At 37.7% G+C, this 22,372-nt stretch overlaps 1 long non-coding RNA gene and 1 other non-coding gene across 2 annotated transcripts in view; both read left to right on the plus strand.

The window, feature by feature from the left end:
- The first annotated feature begins 5,207 nt into the window (after nt 1–5,207).
- The window catches only part of LOC122446444, a 266,873-nt gene continuing 249,708 nt past the window's right edge, over nt 5,208–22,372 (plus strand). Inside the window, exon 1 of the long non-coding RNA XR_006270873.1 lies at nt 5,208–5,314. This is a non-coding gene — a long non-coding RNA (uncharacterized LOC122446444). The remainder of the gene's footprint in view (nt 5,315–22,372) is intronic.
- LOC122446939 lies at nt 7,814–7,939 on the plus strand. Its single transcript, XR_006271081.1, has one exon. It is a non-coding gene; the product is annotated as a U6atac minor spliceosomal RNA (small nuclear RNA).

Genomic DNA, 22,372 nt, shown 5'->3' on the forward strand with positions numbered 1-22,372 from the left:
CATGTAGATTTTCTCAAATTTTGCAGAAGCATGAATTGGTTGAACTTCTTTCAAAAGAGTCACTTAATAAATGTTTATTCATTACTAGCTCCTCTTTATGCACTGTGTTAACAGTAAAGATAGATATCATTCTTATCTTCAATGGACTTTTATCTTAATGGGGAATATAGAAAAATGTCAGTAAACACAATATGATAAAACTGTAGTACAGAAGTATGTAGACATAGGCCAGGCAACTCCTACACGGAGGAACTCTCCCAATAACCTTCCAAGGAAATGGTAAAATTTGAAGTGGGCCTTGGCAAAGAGATTCAAACTTAACCATGTACTTATGGTAGGAAAAGTTCTTCCGTTCAGGAGAAGAAATGTATTTTAAATAGACATGTGAGTATGGGTGGCAAGGGGAAGAGACAAGGATAGTGTGATTGGGACAAAAGTTAGTCTGAGAAGTGAGGATTAATAGTTAAGCAAACAGATTCTTGCCAAACTGTGGAATGGGCTAGCAGAATGTGGATATAAGCTTTCAGGTTTTTGGTAGGAGTGCTGAATTTTACAGTTATTTTTAAAATTTTTTGGCCACATCATGTGGCATGCGGGATTCTAGTCCCCCAGTGATAGATCAAGCCTGTGCCCCCTGCATTGGAAACATGGGGTCTTAACCACGCACTTCCAGGGAATGCCCAAGAGTGTTGGTTTTTAACCACTAAAATTAGTTGTGAATTTTCCTTCCCCCAGTGTTTTCCTACATTAATCTATTACTATATCTATATATGACATTCTCACCTGCTCAGTTAATCTTGATGGAAAGGAACCAGAATTATTAGTTTCTCACTTCTTGTCACCCACTTAACCAAAAATCTTAAACACATTCACTTCTCCCTGTCTCCACTGTCACTGCCTGAGTCCAATTACTGTGACTCTAACCAAATCTTCATTGTTATCATCCTTTCTCCCTATTTCCATTCTCTTGTCCTTTAATGAAATTCTTATACGAAAACCACAGTCAAATCTCTTATAAATGTCAAATGAAAAGTGTTTCCTCTACCATGTCTATTCTTTATGTCTTAATTCATGTAGAATAATGCTCAAATTCCTTATCTTAATCTATAATCTTGCATGTTGTGGCTTCTGCTTTCATCGCCAACATAACTGCACGACACTACTCCCCAAGTTCATCCTGCAGCAGTCACAGGGACCTGGCTTCAGTTTTCTCACATGCGTTTTTTCTCTCTCTATTCTTATTCTTCATAGGACTAGCTCCTTTTCAGCCTTCAAGCCTCATTTTAAATCTCACACCCTTGGAGTCTTCTTCAAACTTATAAAACAGATTGCTTTGATTTATTTTTAAACTTATTTATTCTCACTTTTAAACTAAAATATAGGTACAGAAAACTGCTATAGAGTGCATACACAATTAATTATTGTGAGACTAACATCTTTGTTAGGAGTCGACCAATCAGTTCAAACCTAGAGGAGGAAATGGCAACCCACTTCAGTATTCTTGCCTGGAATTTTAATAAGCATTTCCTTGCACTGCCTTAGTTTTATCATACAAGTGTACCGCCCAAGGCTTCCCAGGTGGCTCAGTGGTAAAGAATCCACCTGCCCATACAGGAGATACAGGAGTTGTAGGTTCAATCCATAGGTCAGGAAGATCCTCTGGAGTAGGAAATGGCAACCCACTTCAGCATTCTTGCCTGAAAAATTCCATGGACCGAGGAACTTGGTAGACTACTGTCCCTGGGGTTGCAAAGAGTTGGACACAACTCAGTGACTGAGAATGTATACACATATCTCCCTAAATCTTATTCTGTAGCCTCATCCATTTGTCTCTGTTTTGTTTTGATGTATCTATCCAATGGATTTGGTTTATAGGTTATGCTTTTGTCCTTTTTTCCTTATGTTTTATTTTTAAAAATTGAAGTGTAATTTACATAAAATTAAATATACAGATTTTAAATGTACATTTCAATAAATTGTTTCAAATCTATGCCTCTCTCTAACCAAGAGAGATGATGACCAGGTCATCATCTCAAAAAGTTTCCTCACCCCTTTTTTTCTATTTACCCCATCTCCCAGAGGCAACAACTATTCTCACCTTTATCATCATAGATTTTCCTTGTTCTTGAATGTCATAGAAAGAGAATTATGCAGTGTGTACTCGTATGTTTCCAGATTCTTTCATTCAGCATAATGCTATTTCAAGTATTAGTCATCCGTCTTCTTTCATCACTAAATAGTATTCCGTTCTACAAATATACTATGTTATTTTGTATCCGTTCTCTTGTTCATGGACACATGGATTGATTTCAACTTTGAGAAAGCATCAGTAAAATGTGTACATTCTTATACAGGTCTTTTCGTGAATGTGTTTTCATTTCTCTTGGGAAAATTTCTAAAAGTGAAATTGTTGGATTGTGTAGTGAGCATATGTTAAACTTTATAAGAAACCAACTGTTTTTCAAAACATTGGTACCATTTTACATCCCAACCAGTAATACATGAGCATATCAGTTGCTTCACAAATTTGCCAACAACTGGAATGGAATAGCCATTCTAGTGGGTGTGTGGTGGTAACACACTGTGGTTTGCTTTACATTTATCTGATGACTAATTCATTGAACATCTTACCATGTGCCTTTTGGAGAACATTATTTGTGAAGTGGCTGTTCAAGGTTTCCCCTATTTTAATTGGATAGTGAATTATTTCATCTATTTTAAATTGTAGAAGTGCTTTATACACAGACCTGTATGTGTACACACACACACACACACACACACACACACACACACACAGAGCCCTTGCTCACATATATATATATATGTCAGCAGGTGTAATGGTGGATGTGTGTCAGATGTATTGAGAATATTTTCTCCAAGTCTGTACCTTGTCTATTTTCTTACAAAGTGTCTTTTGAGGAGTGTCTTTTGACTATTAATGATGTCCAATTAATTGACTTTTTACTTGATGTTTAGTCCTTTTTGTGCATCCATGAAATTGTTATCTACTCCAGGTTCATAAAAATATTCACCAGTATTTTTATCTAGAATTTTCATTAGTTTAGCTTTTATGTTTATTTATATTGTAAATCTCACATTATTTTATGTGTATAGTATCATATACAGGTCAGTTTTTTTCATACAAATATCTAGTAGTGTTATTGCCATTAAAAAAAAATTATCCTTGCCTCATTGAACTATTTTAGATGCTTTTTCAAAAAAAAAAAATCAGTTGACCTTGTAAGTGCAAGTTTATTGCTCTAATCTTTTACTTTATATATTACTATGTTTTTTAACTCGATCCAATATACTCTGTCTTGAGTCCTCTTTCTTTTCCAAATCTTTTTACACTTCACTAAGGACTTTGGATTTCCATGTAAATTTTAGAGTTATCATCAACTTAATAAAAGGCTGCTGGAGTTTTGATTGAAATTGTCTCGAATTTTTAGATCATTATTGCTCAATCATTTAAAAAATTGTACCCCACACCAACTCCAAAGAGAAAAAATAATGAATTCTATTTAAATCTTCTCAAGCAAAATCCTTAAAATAATAAAGAATAAGATCTTATCAGATAAGGTTGAGCCTTGGAAGATGATAAGCCATTTTCATCCTTTGAGGGGTGATATTGTCTCTGCTGAGAACATATGTGGATCAATGTGGAGAGAACCTTAATAATATTTAATCTTACCTTCTATGACTGTGTTCTTTCATTTATTCAGGTCCTCTTTAATTTCTCTGGCAATGTTTTCTAGCTTTCATTGTACAGCTACTTCACGTTTTCTGGTTAAATTTATTTTTAAACAAGAAATTTGGTTTCTTTATACCTTTAGAAAAGTGGTATATACCAATCATTTATTAGTATATAGAAATACTAAAAAAAATTGATGCTTTCAAATTGTGGTGTTGGACTGAGGAAACCAGAATTGAAAGAGACACGTGTACCCTGATATTCATTGCAGCACTGTTTATAATAGCCAGGACATGGAAGCAACCTAGATGTCCATTGGCAGACTAATGGATAAGAAAGCTGTGGTACATATACACAATGGAATATTACTCAGCCATTAAAAAGGATGCATTTGAATCAGTTCTAATGAGGTGGATGAAACTGGAGCCTATTATACACAGTGAAGTAAATCAGAAGGAAAAACACCAATGAAGTATATTAACACATATATATGGAATTTAGACAGATGGTAACGACGGCGCTATATGCAAGACAGCAAAAGAGACACAGATGTAAAGAACAGTCTTTTGGACTCTGTGGGAGAAGGTGAGGGTGGGATGATTTGAGAGAATAGCATTGAAGCAAGTATATTACCATATATGAAATAGATCGCCAGTCCAGGTTTAATGCATGAGACAGGGTGCTCAGGGCTGGTGCACTGGGATGACCCTGAGGGATGGGATGGGGAGGGAGATGGGAGGCGGGTTCAGGATGGGGAACACATGTACACCCGTGGCGGATTCACGTCAATGTATGGCAAAAACCACTACAATATTGTAAAGTAATTAGCCTCCAATTAAAAGAAATAAATTAATTAAAAAAAATTGTGGTGTTGGAGAAGACTCTTGAAAGTCCCTTAAACCACAGAGACATCAAACCAGTCAATCCTACACAGGAAATCAACCCTGAATATACGTTGGAAGGATTGAGGCTAAAGCTGAAGCTTTAATACTTTGGCTACCTGATGTGAAGAGCCTACTCGCTGGAAAAGACCTTGATGCTGGAAAAAACTGAGGGCAGGAGGAGAAGGGGGTGATAGAGGATGAGATGGTTGGATGGCACCACTGACACAGCGGACATGAATTTGAGCGAGCTCCAGGAGATGGTGAAGGTCAGGGAAGCCTGGTGGGCTGCAGTGCATGGGGTCACAAAGAGTCATACCTAATTTAGGAACTGAACAACAGCAACGTATAGAAATACAATTCATCTTACTATATTCACATTTTAACTTTCATGAATGATAGTAATTCTAGTAGTAGAATTTATTCCTTTTTGACAGATTCCTTTCTTAGGATTTTAAACCTAAACCATCAAACAGTCAGCAAATAAAGACATCTTTGTATCTGTGCACTTTATTTCTATTTTCTTCTCGTAACTCATTCCTGAGGGGAGGGTTATAAAAATTAAGTGAGGAAATACCTTATAAAGTGATGATAAGTGTTTTTGCTGTTTCTCCTTTCTAGTCTTCTCTGAATATCAACCAGCACTGACTACAATCAGTCAATGTGTCCATTCTTGTCTTTTTGCTCTCTCGGAGCACCGTGTCCACCAGAATGAATGGACTGACTTCCTGGGTTACCAAAGGTAGGACCGCAAGGGTTTTCTTTCATTAGAGGGCAACTGAGAAAAGGGGAGGCTTCTCAGCTGGCCTCCAAAAGAGAACACAGCAGCAGGATTTGGCCAATTACTACAATTTTTCATCAAACAGTGCTTTCTTTAAGGCTGCCTCTGAGAGGGTCCCTGGCTTATAAATTTACCATTGTGGTTTTCATAGCCAGAGTTTCTCTTAGTGCTGACTGGCTTTGATATCCCAGGAGGTATGTGAGAAACTGTGGTCCAGGCTGAATTAAGGTCAGAAGAAATGAAAAAATGCAATTACAGTGGAGACACATCCTATTTTCTTATCATCTTGTTTTGTGTATGGCTGTGTTTGCTTCAATATTGTGCAAACCTGATAATTAGTTCCTTAAAGATTTCTGGTACTGAATTGAATTAAATTGAGGGAAAAAAGCTTTCATCAAACATCATTGGATCTGGATATAGAGGAATGAATGTGTAATACAATGTGAATAAAGGAAAACAGAAGTAAATGCACAAGAGACTGGAAATAGAATGAGCTGGTAAAAGAGAGTATAAAAAAGTGGGGGGGGGAAGAGCTGAAAAGAAGTTGTAAAACATATCCTGAAAATCTACCACATTACATGCATTTTATATATATATATATTTGCCTTTCATAACCTTTCTTTAACTTACGGAAAAGTTAATGCATGCTCATTTTCAGCAAATTTGTAAATTACATTTGTCAGTTATAATTCAAAGATAAAAGTTGCCTGAAATCTCTTTTATGTCATCATTAATATCATGTCATATTGTTTTTAACTGTTTCTTTGACATCACTCACATCTATCTATATCTGTCTATCATCTATTATATAATACGATGTATCACAATTTAGACCAGAAAGAACACATTGTTCTGTATTGTAGTGTTAGTCACCCAGTCCTGTCCAACTCTTTGCGACCCCATAGACTGGGGCCCACCAGGCTCCTCTGTCCTTGGGATTTTCCAGGCAAGAATACTGGAGTGGGTAGCCGTATCCTTTTTCAGGGTACCTTCCCATCCCAGGGATTGAGCCTGGGGCTCCTGCATTGCAGGTGGATTCTTTACTGTCTGAGTCACCAAGTAATGTATGTTAAATAAAATCTGTAACTTAGATTTTATTTAATATACAATTTTAATCAACTTTATTGAGGCATAATTTATAAAAAAGGTCAGTCATTTGAAGTTGACATGTGGGAACTGATAAATTTAGGCACCCATTAACCACAGCCCCATTCAATTTCCATTACCTCAGAATGTTCTCTTATGGCTTTTGCATTAAAGCATCCCTTACTGCTACTTCAGATAATCAGTGATTTCCAAAGCTATGCAGTAGTTTTATACATGTATGTATAAACTAGGTATACTTTAGCTATAGATTAATTTTAGGCATTAGTTTTATGGATTCTATAATTTCATATAAATCAGATATTTTAAGTACTCTATGTCTGATTTCTTTTATTTTGCATACTGTTTTTGATATTCATTCATGTTTGCTTTTATATGTATATGTTCACTCATTTTACTGCTGAGTAGCATTTAATTATATGAATATACCACCATATTACTTATATGTAAGTCTGGATTTCATTTGCTAATATTTGATCTGGAACTTTTAAATCTATGTTCATGACTAATTCTGGTCTATAATTTAAATTTTCCAGAAATCCTTTGTCAGCTTTAGGCATAGTGTTTTACTGTTGTTCTGCCTTCATAAAATGTTTAGGGAAGGGTTCTCCGTTTCTTTATTATTATTATTAGCAGAAAGCTTTATGAGAGCAATCTAGTTCCTAGTATGAATTTGCCAGTTTCTCAGATCTCTCATTTATGGAGAATTTTTACTCTTTATTGTTTTCATACAGTATTTCTCACATAGTATTCCGTGGAAGAGAAGAATTTCTTGATTGATTGAAAGATTCTTTAAACAAATTCCTAGTTTTAATTGTTTAGAGGCATTGCTTTAATTTTTTCCCTAGCTCCACAATAGTTTATATGACATGTAAATAAATGTCTATGTCAAAACTTGAAATAAACTTCAAAACTTTTTTCATATCACTTCATTGGATATACCTTCTATATTTTGATATGTAGTTTTCTCAGTCATTATTTTGAAAATAATATACTAGTGTGATTTGGTTTCTTAACTCAGGGGAGAGTATGGGAGCTTGAGAGTTTTGATTTTGTTTTTATCACTTTTGTATTTTATTTATAATTTAGTGTCACTATATTTAAAGAGAATGGTTTATAATAATTTTGCCTTCACATATACAATGCAGTATGGAAAATAGGGGGAAAAAACTGTTATAACAGCAAGAAAAATATTGGAAAAAAGCAGGATTTACCTATGAGCATGATTCTTTCTCCTATTTGCTTTTGTTTCAAAATCTTAAACCTGCTTAGGAGATTATATTGAATAACCACATGTGTGATTTAGGATAGAGTGAGCATCTGTAAGGAGGTGGAAGAGACATAAAGATTCTTTCGGTGTTGTATGAAAGGAGAGAAGGTTAGCACTCCCCTTGACAAGGATGGAAGAGGCTCTCGGGCCTGACAACACGCATACGGTTAAGGCATTGCCACCTACTTCGTGGCATCTAACCACTGTTTAAAAAAAAAAAAAAAAAAGAAAAAAAAAAAAAAAAAAGATTCTTTCGGATGAAAACACTAATTGGAGCCTGGGACAAGCGGGGAAGAAGTCCAGGATTCTCTTTCAAAGAGGGACTGTATTCTGTTGTCTTGCTAATGCTGAAAAAGAAAGAAAAGGATAACTGACTTTTTTTGCTTTGACTAAATGGCCTGTTTTTCAAACAGAGAACCTTGAATGAAATTTAATGCCTTGAATTCTACCTTGCTTGTTCCTGCCTGCCCTATATCTGTTTTTAATCATCTAACATGTCTGCACAGCTGCTTTTCTAAAGTAATAATTTTAAGTGTATTACATAAACAACACATGATAAACGTTTTTCATGCAAAGACTGTTTTATCTTAGAAGGTATTACTCATTTTGATTGCTCATATTAACTGATAAATTTGGTTTTTAGTATTTTTTTTAATATTCTCTATTTTAGATATCTGTTAATACAACCTGTGGACTAAATGTGGTCTGGCCCCTATTTTTATATGAGCTAGACTGTTTTTACATTTTTAGATAGAGAAAGAAAGGAAAAGGAAAAATACGTGAGAGTGACCATATGTGGCACACAGAGCTTAAAATATCTACCAGCTGGTACTTTTCAAAAAAAGTTTGCTGACCTCTGCTCTGTTTTATCTCAAAACATACTTTTTAGCAGATGCTGTCACAACCCTACTCCTGGTCTCGCTTTGCTTATCCGATTGCTGGTACATGTGCCTCTTGACTTAGGGAGCAGGGGTTCCATCCCACATCCCGTTGCCTGAACAGAGCACAGATGTCAAGAAATGAATGCCCCCTGTCAGCAGTCTTCACTAGTGGATAAATATCCACTCTCTTGCGAAGAGCCGACTCATTGGAAAAGATCCGACTCACTGGAAAAGACTCTGATGCTGGGAAAGACTAAAGGCAGGAGGAGAAAAGGACAACAGAGGATAAGATGGTTGGATGGCATCCCTGACTCAGTGGACATGCATTTGAGTACACTGGGAAATGGTGAAGGACAGGGAAGCCTGGAGTGCTGCAGTCCATGGGGTCACCAAGAGTCAGACATGACTGAGCAACTGAACAACATCTCTTGCCCTTCAGGTGGGAGAGTTCTCAGGCACTTGTTCTATGCACGCTCACAGCGCCCAAAGGAATCAAGCTCTGGTTGACCAGGGCAGTGGTCACTTGATAGTTCATGGCTTTATTTTGTTCCCTGACCCACTCTGCCACCCCCTGTTGCTATCTGCTGGTATTACCTCTCAAATCCTCACACTGAGTTCATGTGCCATTGCCTAAAATAGTCTTTGGGATGCTCTTTTATGTTTTTTCTGCTTCCTTGAATTTCACCCAGCACTTAATTTCATACATAATGAATTCCTGAGAACATGTACAAGTTAAATATGTATAATTTGAGGAGCTAGATTTACATTTTATAAGTCCTCAGAGAGCCAAATATATCATTTTAAAATTTCTCCCTACTGTAACCTTTAGTCACTAATTTCAAGGGCATATTGTATATATCTTTTATATAACCAAATATTTTATATACACTTTAATATGTACACCTAAGTATATTTTAGATTTTACTGATTTTTAATTTTTAAACTTACTTTTCTTCACAATTTCACACACAGTTTACTAGGATTATTCAATGACTAAGACTACAGACTCAATTTCTTTATATACCCTTAACACTTTTTATCTCTAAGTTTTATCATATTATATTATATTACGATTGTGCTGGCTATGACCAGGAACTTCATTTTTAATTTTCTTCTCTTTCTATGACTTTAATTAAAATAATCACATCCAAATGAAATTAAGCTCTCAAATAACTGGAAAAACCCTGTTCGGATAAAGACAACAGTGCTGCAGCTAAAATGTATGTTTGACAAACTGGCAATTTCACCTTGAAATATTGCTATTCATCAGAAGAAGAATGAAAACCATAATTGACTTGAGAAAGTCAGAGCGAACAATGCATTTTTAAAAGAATACCATACATAAAAGTTAAATGTTTTTGTTTGCTTGTTTTTTTAAAATCAGGAACCCCTGCTAGCTTTTTCCTGTTTCCTCCAGAAACCCCTGCAGTTTTGTGTTGCAGTAGCTTTTTTTAATTCTAGTGATTTTTCTTGCTCTCTGCTTATTCTTGCAGAACGAGACATTTATTTACCTCATGTTTATTTAGAGCAGTGCTTCTTAACCATGACTGCACAGTGGAATCCAGGGTGCTTTAAAGACAGTGTAGGGGCCTGGATCTCACCTCCAGGGATTCTGATTTAATTAGACTATGGTGTGGCCTGGGCATTGGGAATTATGAAGTCATCCTGGATGATTTTAATTCACAGACAGAATCAGCTATTCTATTGGACTGTGTTGTGTACTTTTTGAATCTTTCATATACAAGAGGAAAAATGAAGTTACAATACATAAATTCACAGTACAAGCCCAATAGAGGGCTCTGTTTCTCCTCTGAAGGGTTCCTTTTCTCTGCGTTTTGTTTGAAAGACGGAAGCTGCATGTTCTAGCTCTTTGCAGGTGCTCACTAACTGTCGCCGTTTTCCAAGAGGCCATCCATCTGTACCACCAGTCACTGCTCTGTACTCCTGTCCTGAGTGCAGGGAAACCAGGGACTTTCTATTACCAGTGCTGTAGCATATGTATTGATCCCAAGTCTAGAGACATTCTAAATGGTTGTTGCTTTAAGGACCCCCCTTCTTCAAGTCTATCATCACCTCACCCTCCCATGGCCCTCTTGTTTATCAGCATCTCTTCTAGATTGCAGACTATAAAGGTTCTTTTTTTTACTAAGCTTGTATCCACTTAATTGCTTGATTATCTAAGACAGACATGGTTCCAGAATTTTCCTTTTGGAGAAACTTAAGACAACCTTCCCACTGAAAGGGCACTAGAGCTCTTTTCTTGTGTCTTCTTGCATACAGCAAACATGGTGTCGTCATTAATCTCAAGTGTTAATTTGGCATTACTTTGGAGAAACTGGTGGAGACTGTTATTATGACTTTAGGGAAAGTTGCAGAAATTTCTTCAATTTAATCCAATTGCATGTTCCTAGTCAATGTTTTTAAAATTTTTTCATGTGACTGCTAAGATTCCCTCGTTGCTAATGCCAATGAAGGTTCTCTTTAACGCCTATCTTGTTCATTTCTGTGGAGATCTAAAAGTCAGAAAATAACTGTGGATCCAAGTTTTTCTTTTTTTAGCTTTTCTTTTTTTAAAAACAATTATTTATTTTTAATTGAAGGATAATGCTTTACAGTATTGTGTTGATTTCTACCAAACATCAACATGAATCAGCCATAGGTTTACCCATGTCCCCTCAACTTTTGATGGAGCAGTTCAGGTGGGCAGAATAGTGGGATGTGGTATATGACCAGTGAAACCAGAAAACATGGGTTCATCCCCAAAAGGATGGTCTATTATAAGGGTAAAGGAGCTGCCAACAGTGGCAGCCTTGCTACGTAGGTACAGGACACACGTTTATAGTGTCAGAGATGGAAGTTCCACTCCTACCCCCTGCCACTGTGGCTTCCAAATTATTTCATGTAGCATATACTGCTCTTTCTGACATTATTGGGCATCTGCCTAAGCAAGACAGGCCAATCATAAAAATTCACCTGATAGGAACAATTCATTGGTTTGTAGTTGATCTAAGTGGGACCAATCAGAAATTTACCCAGGACATTTATAAAGAGGCAGAACTTCTATCCCAGTCTCTACAGTGATCAAAGTTGAAAATGTGAGACAGAGGAGTCATCAGTAACTGTATTTCCTGCTCTGTGGATGAATCCAGTTGACAACTGATGCCGTCAAGTAAGGAGAAGTGATGAGACTCAGAAAATGTTCTGGGTGTGTCAAATTTCTGAGACCTAGCCACCAAGTTATATTTAGATTTCCATCTCGTGGGTAGCCAGTGGATTCCTTTTCACCTGAAATACTTTGAACTGTGTCTCTGTCACTTGGTTTCCCTGGTGGCTCAGTGGTAAAGAATTTGCCTGCCAATGCAGAAGACGCGAATTTGATCCCTGGGTTGGGAGATGCCCTGGAGAGGGAAATGGCAACCCGTCCCAGTATTCTTGCCTGGGAAATCCCATGGACAGAGAAGCTTTGTGGGCTACAGTTCATGGGGTTGCAAAAGAGTCAGACATGACTTAGCAAATAGACAACATCTGTCACTTCCAAACCAGAGTCCCGGGTAATAACAGCACTCACCACGTAATCAGAGGATCTGAGTTTGAGACCTGTCTCCAACCTTGGAAATTTATATTGTAGATATTCCTGCAAAATGATGATAACAATACCAGCACATTACCGGGAAAAAATGAGAAAATTCTTACCTCAGTGTCTGGCAAGAAATTACAGAATAGAAAAGCGATCAGAAATCAGTTATCTTCCCCTTTCCTTTCCCACTCCTCTCCAACCACCTGCTGAAAGAATAGCAGAGTCAAATCCCAGAGACACCCAGAAAAGTTCCTGTTCTTACTTTCAATCCTCTAAGAAAGACTCTTCTCTGTATGTTCTAGTTGGGGATTCAATATAGTTTCACCTGAATCAAGTCTTACACTGATAAAGAAAAATCTAAAAGAAGGTCTTTTTGATAATTTTCCTTACCTGAGAATCCACATTTTCCTCTTTCTGAATAGCTTCATACCTTTTCTTAACATCCATAATAATGTACAGTTCTGCAAGCAATTAACCTGTTCCTTGTGGTTCACATTCAGAACTAGGAAGTAAACCCTGGCAAGGTCTTAAAACATCCAAAGAAGTCAGACAATGTAACAGTCAACAGAAAAATAAAAGAACATTTCATGTTATTCAATTTCAACAATCTCTGTAAACATCTCAAGGAAGCCAAAGTCTTCTGTTGATCAGTTTAGTATGTCATTCTGCTCCAGAGGAAAATGGTAATAAAATGAAGGCCGTAAAGTGTTCAGAGACCACATCACAATAGACTATGTGTGACAGGTCCCTCTGCACTCAGAATGTTCCACATTTACAAATGAAAATAATCTTGCCCGCTTCCTAAAATGGTACCTTGGTATAAAATTCTATCTGTGTAATTTTATATTTCAAACTCATGTTCTCATTTGTGCATTTTCCTCCTGCTTCCACTTGGGTGAGGGTGACATATTTATATCCTCACTTTGAGTTAAAAAACAGTGGAGAGAATTAGATAAACACGCCAGGGGCCTGACAAGGCCATGGAATACCTCACTGTGTTCCTGTACACTGCCTTCTATTACAGAAATGCACTTGTCCTCGGAAAAGTGTCTGCTTATTTCCTACTTTTGGATACCACAGTGTCTTTCTGCCACTCTCTACAGCCAAAGTTCCATCAGATAAAAAATATAAACTAAGCTAGTGAAAACAACAAACAAGCTTTGGTGTCTCAGAAGCTATGTGCACTTGTCAATTAACATGGAGTATAATTTCTTTGCATATGAATGTAAGCAACTGGTATTTAAACAGTGCTATTTGCCACTGACCTTTAGAAGAAAGATTATGAGCCCTGTGGTCAGTAGATAACTAGTTCAAGTCCAATTTCTGTTGACTAATTATATTTCTCCAATGAAAAGTAATTTATCCCTCCAAGTATCATGTCTCCACTTTTTATAAAATAGGAATAATAATTGCTCATGACCAATAAGTGGTTTAAGTAGAAATGAGATAAAGCATATGAAATTAAATCCAACCATATTTGCAAATACCATATTTAAAAAATCTTTTTGTTTTATATTGGAGTATAGACAATTAACAATGTTGTGATAGTTTCAGATGAACAGCATAGGGACTTAGCCATACATGGAAAAACCATGTTTTGGAGTCAAATCAACCCAAGTAAATTTCCCAGAAGGATCATTGATGTCTTCTGGAAAAAATAGCTCTTATAAGACAAGTGTCGATTTGCTTCTTTGCAGGAGGAAGGGGACATTAAACCATATAATTAGCCATCCGTATTTTCTTTCACCACTCAGTCTCACTTTTCACTGACATTAGAATGACCTAAGAACACTTCTGAATTGCTAATGGAAGAGAGGCGCTGAGGTAACTACAGTAAAAACACCTGCTCATTTCTCTGCATTTGGAGGCTGTGACAGAACTGTTACTCTTATCATGATCCCAGAATCAAGAATCAATGCCTCATATATCAGTCAAATGGAGCTCTTACTTGGAATGGAGTTAACTGAGGGAGCTCTTGAGAGTCTTCAGTAACTATTTTAGAATTGATGATAACGTGTAGGCTCGACGGTTTGCAGCATGGGGCTGTAAAAAGAGTGATGCTTCTATGATGCAACACTACACATCCACAGTGGCTCCCCACCTAGGACTTAATCCTTCCATTTGTTATTGTTCAGTCTCTAGGTTGTGTCCGACTCTTTGCAACCTCATAGACTGTAGCCTTCCAGGTTCTTCTATCCAAGGGATTTCCAAGGCAAGAATACCGGAGTGGGTTGTCATTTCCTTCTCCAGCGGATCTTCCTGACCCACAGATCGAACCTGCATCTCTGGTATTGACAGGCAGATTTTTTACCACTGGTCCACTAGGGAAGCCTAATTCTTCCACATAATACCCCAAATCTTTTGCATCTGGTTTGTTCTCTCTCTTCTCACTCTACTGTTCCCACACTGTAGACTTGCCTCTCCAAATTCCTATGCACATTATTCCCTCAGTGGTGTGTGTAAAGGGAGACTGTCACACGGGGCCTGCAGATCAGTGTCTCTCCTACTGCTCTTTCCCTGCAGGAAGTGAAGAAGTGCTGATGAAGCAGCCCGTAAGAACTGTATATTCTATTTCAATGTGAAAAGAATAATCTCTCGAGACAGCAGAGGCTAGATGGGCCACCTTTTTGCTTTTCTTCTGCTGTGTGGCTGTCGGGAAGGTCATTTGGGCTGCTCTAGCTTTCAGTGGAAAGGAATCTATCTTACATGCCATCAGACAGTTGTCATTGAATTCACTATCCTTTCTTAAGTCATAATTTTCATTATCTTCTTGTTGCAAAAGCCAGGAATTTTTGTGTTTAACCATTTTCTACCAAACAAAGCCAGTCATTTATAAAACACTGAGGTCTCTTAGAGGGGCAGAACATAGTTCAGAAAAACATAAATCTTGAATTAATATTTAAAGCATGGCATACATTTCAAAAGATATTACTCACCATAGACTCCTTGAAATGCCCTTTTTAGCCATGAAAAAAGAAAGTAAAAAAAAAATGCTATACACTGAATCCACATTTCGCTATATATATATGTACTCCATTATGAACAGAAAGAAAAGAACTCCAAAGTAAACTTGGAAATGGTTATAGAAACAGATTATTGTTCAGATGGAAGAAGATGTGATCATTTTATATTTCTGACTGAAGTATTTGGTCTGGGGTAGAGCTGGGCCTTAGATTAGAGAGGAGAATTAAGCTGCATTTGCCTGGGAAAGCTGCTGGTGTCCTGGGACAATCAACTCTAAACCTGGAAAATGTGAACATTTTTTAACTTTATGGAATACAACAGAACACCAACAATGTCCACACCACAACCTTTGATTTGTTTCAAGATCTTCCTCTCCAGGAGAGAATTTGAGTCTATAACTGAAGCTGAGATACATAGAAACATATTTGGTGGGTCTTTTTCACCAATGAGAGGGAATATGTCAAAACTGCAGCAAAGCTCTAAGTTTAAATGCTTCAAAGTCCTTCTGTTTGATTAGCAACAAACACAATCTTTCTCAGTACCCTGCTCCTTCATTGACCCCACCACCAGGGAGAATGTGTGGTGGTGGGGCAGATGCTCACCTCTGTAGGGCACCCAGATGTCCTCTTATCCACCACGGGTGGGGATCTGTATTCCTCTGGGTGTATTCCATTCACCCTTTGCCCTGTTGGAGGCTATAACTGGGGCTCCAGGCTCCTGGCTGTGCTCTTTTGAACTGCTGATTTTCTATCCCTTCTCTCTGGTGAGCAATATAGTTGTTCGCTGCCCATCTTTCCAGGTATTGTTGGAATAAACAAGCTTTAGGAGGAGTTTCCTATCAGAGCTATTGAGCACACAGAGCTCATAGGCATTAGGGACAAGGGATGATAAAGGTGGGACTTGGTGATGGTCTGGGCTGGGCAGAGAATGGTCAGAAAATCTTCCTCATCTGAGAGCCCTGCAGCTTATGGGTTAAGAGCAGAAGCCTAAGAAAGAAATGTCTCAATTTTAGTCCTAATTAACTAGCTCTATGACCTTGGCTAAATTATTGAATCTCGTTTCTCCTTAAATGTAAAGTGTGAATAATGAAAGTTCCTGCCTGATGGCCTAATTGAGAAGCACTTAGCCTTATAATTGGTACAAGGTAAGCACCCTTGGAAAATCTCTTGATACATAGCCTTCTAATGTTAAGCAAAGTAATGATGGCATACCTCCATTCTTTTTTGTTGAGATGTAATTGACATATAACATTATGTTAGTTTTAGGTGTACAATATAATCATTCAATATTTGTATATATTAGAAGATGATCATCACAATAAGTCTAGTTAACATCTATCAGCATACACAGAATTTTTTTTTTGTGATTCTTTCTTGAGAATTTTTTTCTTCCTCCATTTTTAATTAATAATCCATCAGCAACATATGTTTGATGAACATTTCTCTTTTATAATGGGCCAGACATTGCCTTTCATTAACTTTATTCATGAATTCTGCCATCAGTTGCCCTGGTGAGTTTGTTCTTTTGCACATGTTGGCTTTTAAAATACTTTCATCCTTTTCGGGTAAAATGACTCACTATTTCAAAAGAAAGCTACCAAGTCCTCTCATCTATATTGTCTGTTGTTTTTAGTCACCATGTCTGATATTTTGCAACCCCATGGACTGTAGCCTTCCAGGCTCCTCTGTTCATGAGATTTCCCAGGCATGAATACTGCAGTGGGTTGCCATTTGCTCCTCCAGGGGATCTTCCCAACCCAGGGACAGAACCTGCGTCTCTTGCATTGGCAGGCAGATTCTTTACCACTGAGTCACCAGGGAAGCCCTCTCATCTATATAGTTTCTAGTTTTTCAGTACCTTATTAAACTGTGTCACCCAGAGTATTCCAAGTATAATTAAAAATACATGGTGTAATTGAACTTAATACATTTTTATATCATATTGGCCTTCTCAGCACTGCTGGCACACTGGTGGTGCAAAGTGAACTTTCAGTTACCCAAACCTCTGGAGTTTTTCACATTCTTGTATATTTTGCACTTGTGCAATTGGCGTTTTGAAGTTATACACTAGATTTATATCACCTTGGCTAAATTGCATCTATCAGATTTAGCTATTTCAAACAGCTTAATAATTATGGATTCCTGATTTCATCATTCACTGTTACACAGTTCTCCTACCTTTGAAAGTTTTAGCCTCAAAAATTATAAGCATGCCATATATCTTCATGTCATTTATAAAAATGTTGTCCCCAACTTCTAGTTAAATCTTATGAGTTAAACAGAATTATCTTTGCTCCTTTCTCTTTTTTTTATTGAAGTATAATGGATTTACTACATTGTGTTAATTTCTGCTGTATAACAAAGTGATTCATTCTATTTTATATTCTTTTCCATTATGGTTTGTCTCAGGATATTGAATATAGTGCCCTGTGGTATACAAGGACCTTATTGTTTATCCATTCTGTATATAATAGATCTGCTAACCCCAAACTCCCAGTCCATACCTCCCCTGCCCCAGCTTTGGCAACAACAAGTGTTTTCTCCATGTCTGTCTGTTTCTGTTTCATAGATACTTTATTTGTGTCATATTTTAGACTCCACATCTAAGTGATATCATATGATATTTGTCTTTCTCTCTCTGACTTACTTCAGTTAGTATGATAATATCTAGTTCTATCCATGTAGCTGCAAATGGCATTATTTCATCCTTTTTATTGCTAAGTAGTATTCCGTTGCATACATGTACCACATCTTTATCCATCCATCTGTTGATGGACATTTAAGTTGTTTTCATGTCTTGGCTATTGTGAATAATAACGCCATGAACATTGGAGTGCATATCTCTTTTTGGATTATAGTTTTGTCCAGATATATGCCCTGGAGTAAGGTTTCTCTTTTCTGAAAGTCTGTTTAAATGACAGTTATGGGAGAGAAACTTTACTTGCAGAGATGGCTACCAAAAAGAAATAACAGTCTTCCCATGTAGAATCTTAGAGAGGCTCTGGAACTGGAGGAACCAGATGTTCTGAGAAGCTGGGTTCAGGTTTGGGGCTGGAAAAGTATGTGAATTCTACAGAAGGGTCATTTTGACTTTCAGTTCCTCTTCCTCATCTCATCCATCTCAGTAGTTTCCTCTCTACTGATTATGTCGTATTGAAGCCATTTTGCCTTCTTTCTCCTCTCCTCCATATTCACTCCTGTTTGTAAGTAACTTTTTAAAGTAAATGACCCAGAATATCCCAATTCCAATCAAATAAGTGTTCCAAAGAGCACTCTTCTTGAAGAAATTGAATCAGAGAGGTCCTGGATTTGGGAAATTAAGGGTGGGGATGAAGTGATATACTGAAAGCAAAACAGTGCAGTTGAAACTATCAGAGTGAATCATGAAAAAATCCCCCTAGAATCATTTCTTGCTCAGATTCAGAAGGTTACAGCAAGATTTCTGTCTCCAGGCAGAAGATTGGGAGCTTCTTCTCTGGAGCGCTGACTACCACAAAAGAAAAGGTTTAGAGATATTTAAACATAAAGCTTTCATTGAGCTTTCCAAGGCTTCACTCAGATATGAAAAACCAAGACTCAACAAAAATATAACTACAGCATGAAAGACAGTTTCTATCATATCTATTTATATTATCCCTAGAGTGCTGATAAAATATATTAAATCAATGAAACAAGAAAATATAGAATATTAATAAAGGAAAAATAGTAAGAGAGTTATTACACACATATATATACATGCAAAATCTTAATGCAATAGAAAGATTAAAATGTAAGAAAAAAGAGTTCATAGAAATTAGAACAAAAAGACAAAATATGTACCATAAATAACTTACAAGAATTCCACAAAGAGAAGAAAGAGATAAAGAGTGAGGAGGAATTAAATAAAGAATAATAATGGAAACTTTTCCATTAATAGAGAATTCAAGATCATTAGACCTCCAAATTTTCCAACTCAGTAAATGTAAAAATGCACCTCACAGAATATTACTATGATATTTCAACACCCTAGCTATAAAGAGAAGTCCAAAAGAAATATCAGAGTGTGAAATAAAAGGCACTCTTAGAGGACCTGGAAGCTGCATGGCACCGGACGTCTCTTTGTTTAATTTTTTAGAAAGCTGAAAGTGAGAAAATGATGCAATACCCTCAAAATTCTAGGTAAAAATAATCTTCAACCTCAAATTAAAATTATTTTAAAAAACGACGATGAAAGTATGAATTTCGTCTTTTATTCTGAAGCTATTACCTGAGGATATAGTCTTGCCAGTGAAGAAAAAACCCAAGAAAATGAAAGCAATATAAATGACTGACTGAGGTTGGCTCTGCCTCAAGCTATGAGTCAGGCTTCACTCAGAGTGAGGGAGAGCATGAAGAGGGAGGAAACCAGATCTCCTATTGTTTAAACACCACGGTGCAAAAAGAAAAAACTCTATACTAACAAGTTTTAAGTTCCTATTCAAGTCAGGTCCACTAGCATCCTGTTAATCCAACGGTTCTCAACACCTTCAATTTCATCCCCTGCCCCGGGGGACATTTTACAGAATTTGGAAACATTTTTGGTTGCAACTCATAGGGAGACAGGGGCATAGCTGGCATCTAGTGGGTTGAGGCCACAGTTCAGTTCAGTTCAGTCACTCAGTCATGTCCGACTCTTTGCGACCCCATGAAGCACAGCACACCAGGACTCCCTGTCCATCACCAACTCCCAGAGTTTACTCAAACTCAGGTACATCGAGTCGGTGATGCCATCCAACTATCTCATCCTCTGTCTTCCCCTTCTCTTCCCACCTTCAATCTTTCCCAGCATCAGGGTCTTTTTAAATGAGTCAGTTCTTAGCATCAGGTGGCCAAAGTATTGGAGTTTCAGCTTCAGCATCAGTCCTTCCAATGAATATTCAGGACTGATTTCCTTTAAAATAGACTGGTTTGATCTCCTTCAGTCCAAGGGCCTCTCAAGAGTCTTCTCCAACACCACAGTTCAAAAGCATCAATTCTTCGGCGCTCAACTTTCTTTATAGTCCAACTCTCACATCCATACATGACTACTGGAAAAACCATAGCTTTGACTAGATGGACCTTTGTTGGCAAAGTAATGTAGAAGCCACAGATGTTCTAAACATCAACCCTCCACAACAAAGAATTACCCAGCCCCCAGTTCAGCTTAAGACTGACACTGTGGAACCCCATGCTAATTAATCAAGTGCCGTGAACAAGTCCAATGTCAAGTAGTTAAGAAAGACCTACTAAGAGGCTAGGGCAAGGGTCTACACATATATTACTGTCATAAAGGGAGTGAAGAATCAAACAGATAATTTGATGTCACTCATTAGTGGGTAAAAAAATGAAAATTCCTTTCAAATAATGTAGACAAATCTTTAATGGGAAATGGATAATGTGTTTATTTCCTAAGAAGGGATTATTGAATTTCTTTGATTCTAAGATGCATACTTTTCCATATTCTAACATTTCTGAAGTAACAATATATTTTATGATCAATATGATCAGGAAGTGTTATATTATACTTTAGTTGGCATTTTTTTTTATTCCAGTGGAACATGAAATAATGATGTCCCTTAATATTGATGGTGTATAGATTTAATGACATTGACTTCCTTACTATTGATGCTATATAGACTTAATGACATTTACTTCCCAGGTGGTGCTAGTGATAAAGAATTTGCCTTCCAATGCAGGAGACACAAGAGTTGTGGGTTCAATCCCTGGGTCAGGAAGAACCCCTGAATTAGGAAATGGCAAGCCACTCAAGTATTCTTGCCTGGAAAATTCTGTAGGCAGAGGTGCCTGGCAGGCCTGGGGCTGGCTGCAAAGAGTGAGACATGACTGAACAACTGAACATATTGAATTCTTGTTATGTACTTGCCCTTTTCATACTGTTCATGGAATTCTCAAGACAAGAATACTTAAGTGGTTTACCATTCCCTTCTCCAGTGGACCACGTTTTGTCAGAACTCTCCACCATGACCTGTCCATCTTGGGTGGCCCTACATGGCTTGGCTCATAGTTTCATTGAGTTAGACAAGGCTGTGGTCCATGTGATCAGATTGGCGTGTCTTCCATGATTGTGGTTTTCATTCTGTCTGCCCTCTGGTGGAGAATGATAAGAGGCTTATTGAAGCTTCCTGATGGGAGAGACTGACTGAGGGGGTAACTGGGTCTTGTTCTGATGGGTGGGGCCATGCACAGTAAATCTTAATGGAATTTTCTGTTGAAGGGTGGGGCTATGTTCCCTCCCTGATATTTGACCTGATGCCAAACTATGGTAGAGGTAATGAAGATAATGGCGACCTCCTTCAAAAGGTCCCATGAACCCTCTGCTGCACTCAGTGCCCATGACTCAGCAGCAGACCACCACTGACCCACACCTCCGCCAGAGACTCCTGGACACTCATGGGCAAGTCTGGGTCAGTCTCTCGAGGGATCATTGCTCCTTTCTCCTGGGTCCTGGTGCACACAAGGTTCTGTGTGTGCCCTCCAAGAGTCTGTTTCCCAAGTCCTGTGTAAGTTCTGGCAGCTCTATGGTGGGTTAATGGTGACCTCCTCCAAGAGGGCTTATGCAGTACTCAGGTCTACTGCACCCAGACCCCCTGCACCTTCAGCAGTCTATTGCTGACCTGTACCTCCTGGAGACAACCAAACACAGTTATGTCTCAGTTTCTGTAGGGTCTCTTGAGTCCTGGTGTGCACGAGGTATGTTTCAGCCCTCTGAGCATCTCTGGTGCTTATCTAACTTATATGCAGAGTACATCATGAGAAATGCTGGGCTGGATGAAGCACAAGCTAGAATCAAGATTGCTGGGAGAAATATCAATAACCTCAGATATGCAGATGACACCACTCTTGTGACAGAAAGCAAAGAAGAACTAAAGAGCCTAGATGAAAGTGAAAAAGGAGAGTGAAAAAGTTGGCTTAAAACTCAACATTCAGAAAATTGAGATCATGGCATCTGATCCCATCACTTCATGGCAAATGGATGGGGAAACATTGGAAACAGTGACAGACTTTATTTTGGGGGGGCTCCAAAATCACTGCAGATGGTGACTGCAGCCATGAAATTAAAAGACGCTTGCTCCTTGGAAGAAAAGTTATGATCAACCTAGACAGCATATTAAAAAAGCAGAGACATTACTTTTCCAACAAAGGTCTGTCTAGTCAAAGCTATGGTTTTTCCAGTAGTCATGTATGGATGTGAGAGTTGGACTATAA

Source organism: Cervus canadensis, chromosome 8 (assembly GCF_019320065.1).
Source record: "Cervus canadensis isolate Bull #8, Minnesota chromosome 8, ASM1932006v1, whole genome shotgun sequence".
NCBI lineage: Eukaryota > Metazoa > Chordata > Mammalia > Artiodactyla > Cervidae > Cervus > Cervus canadensis.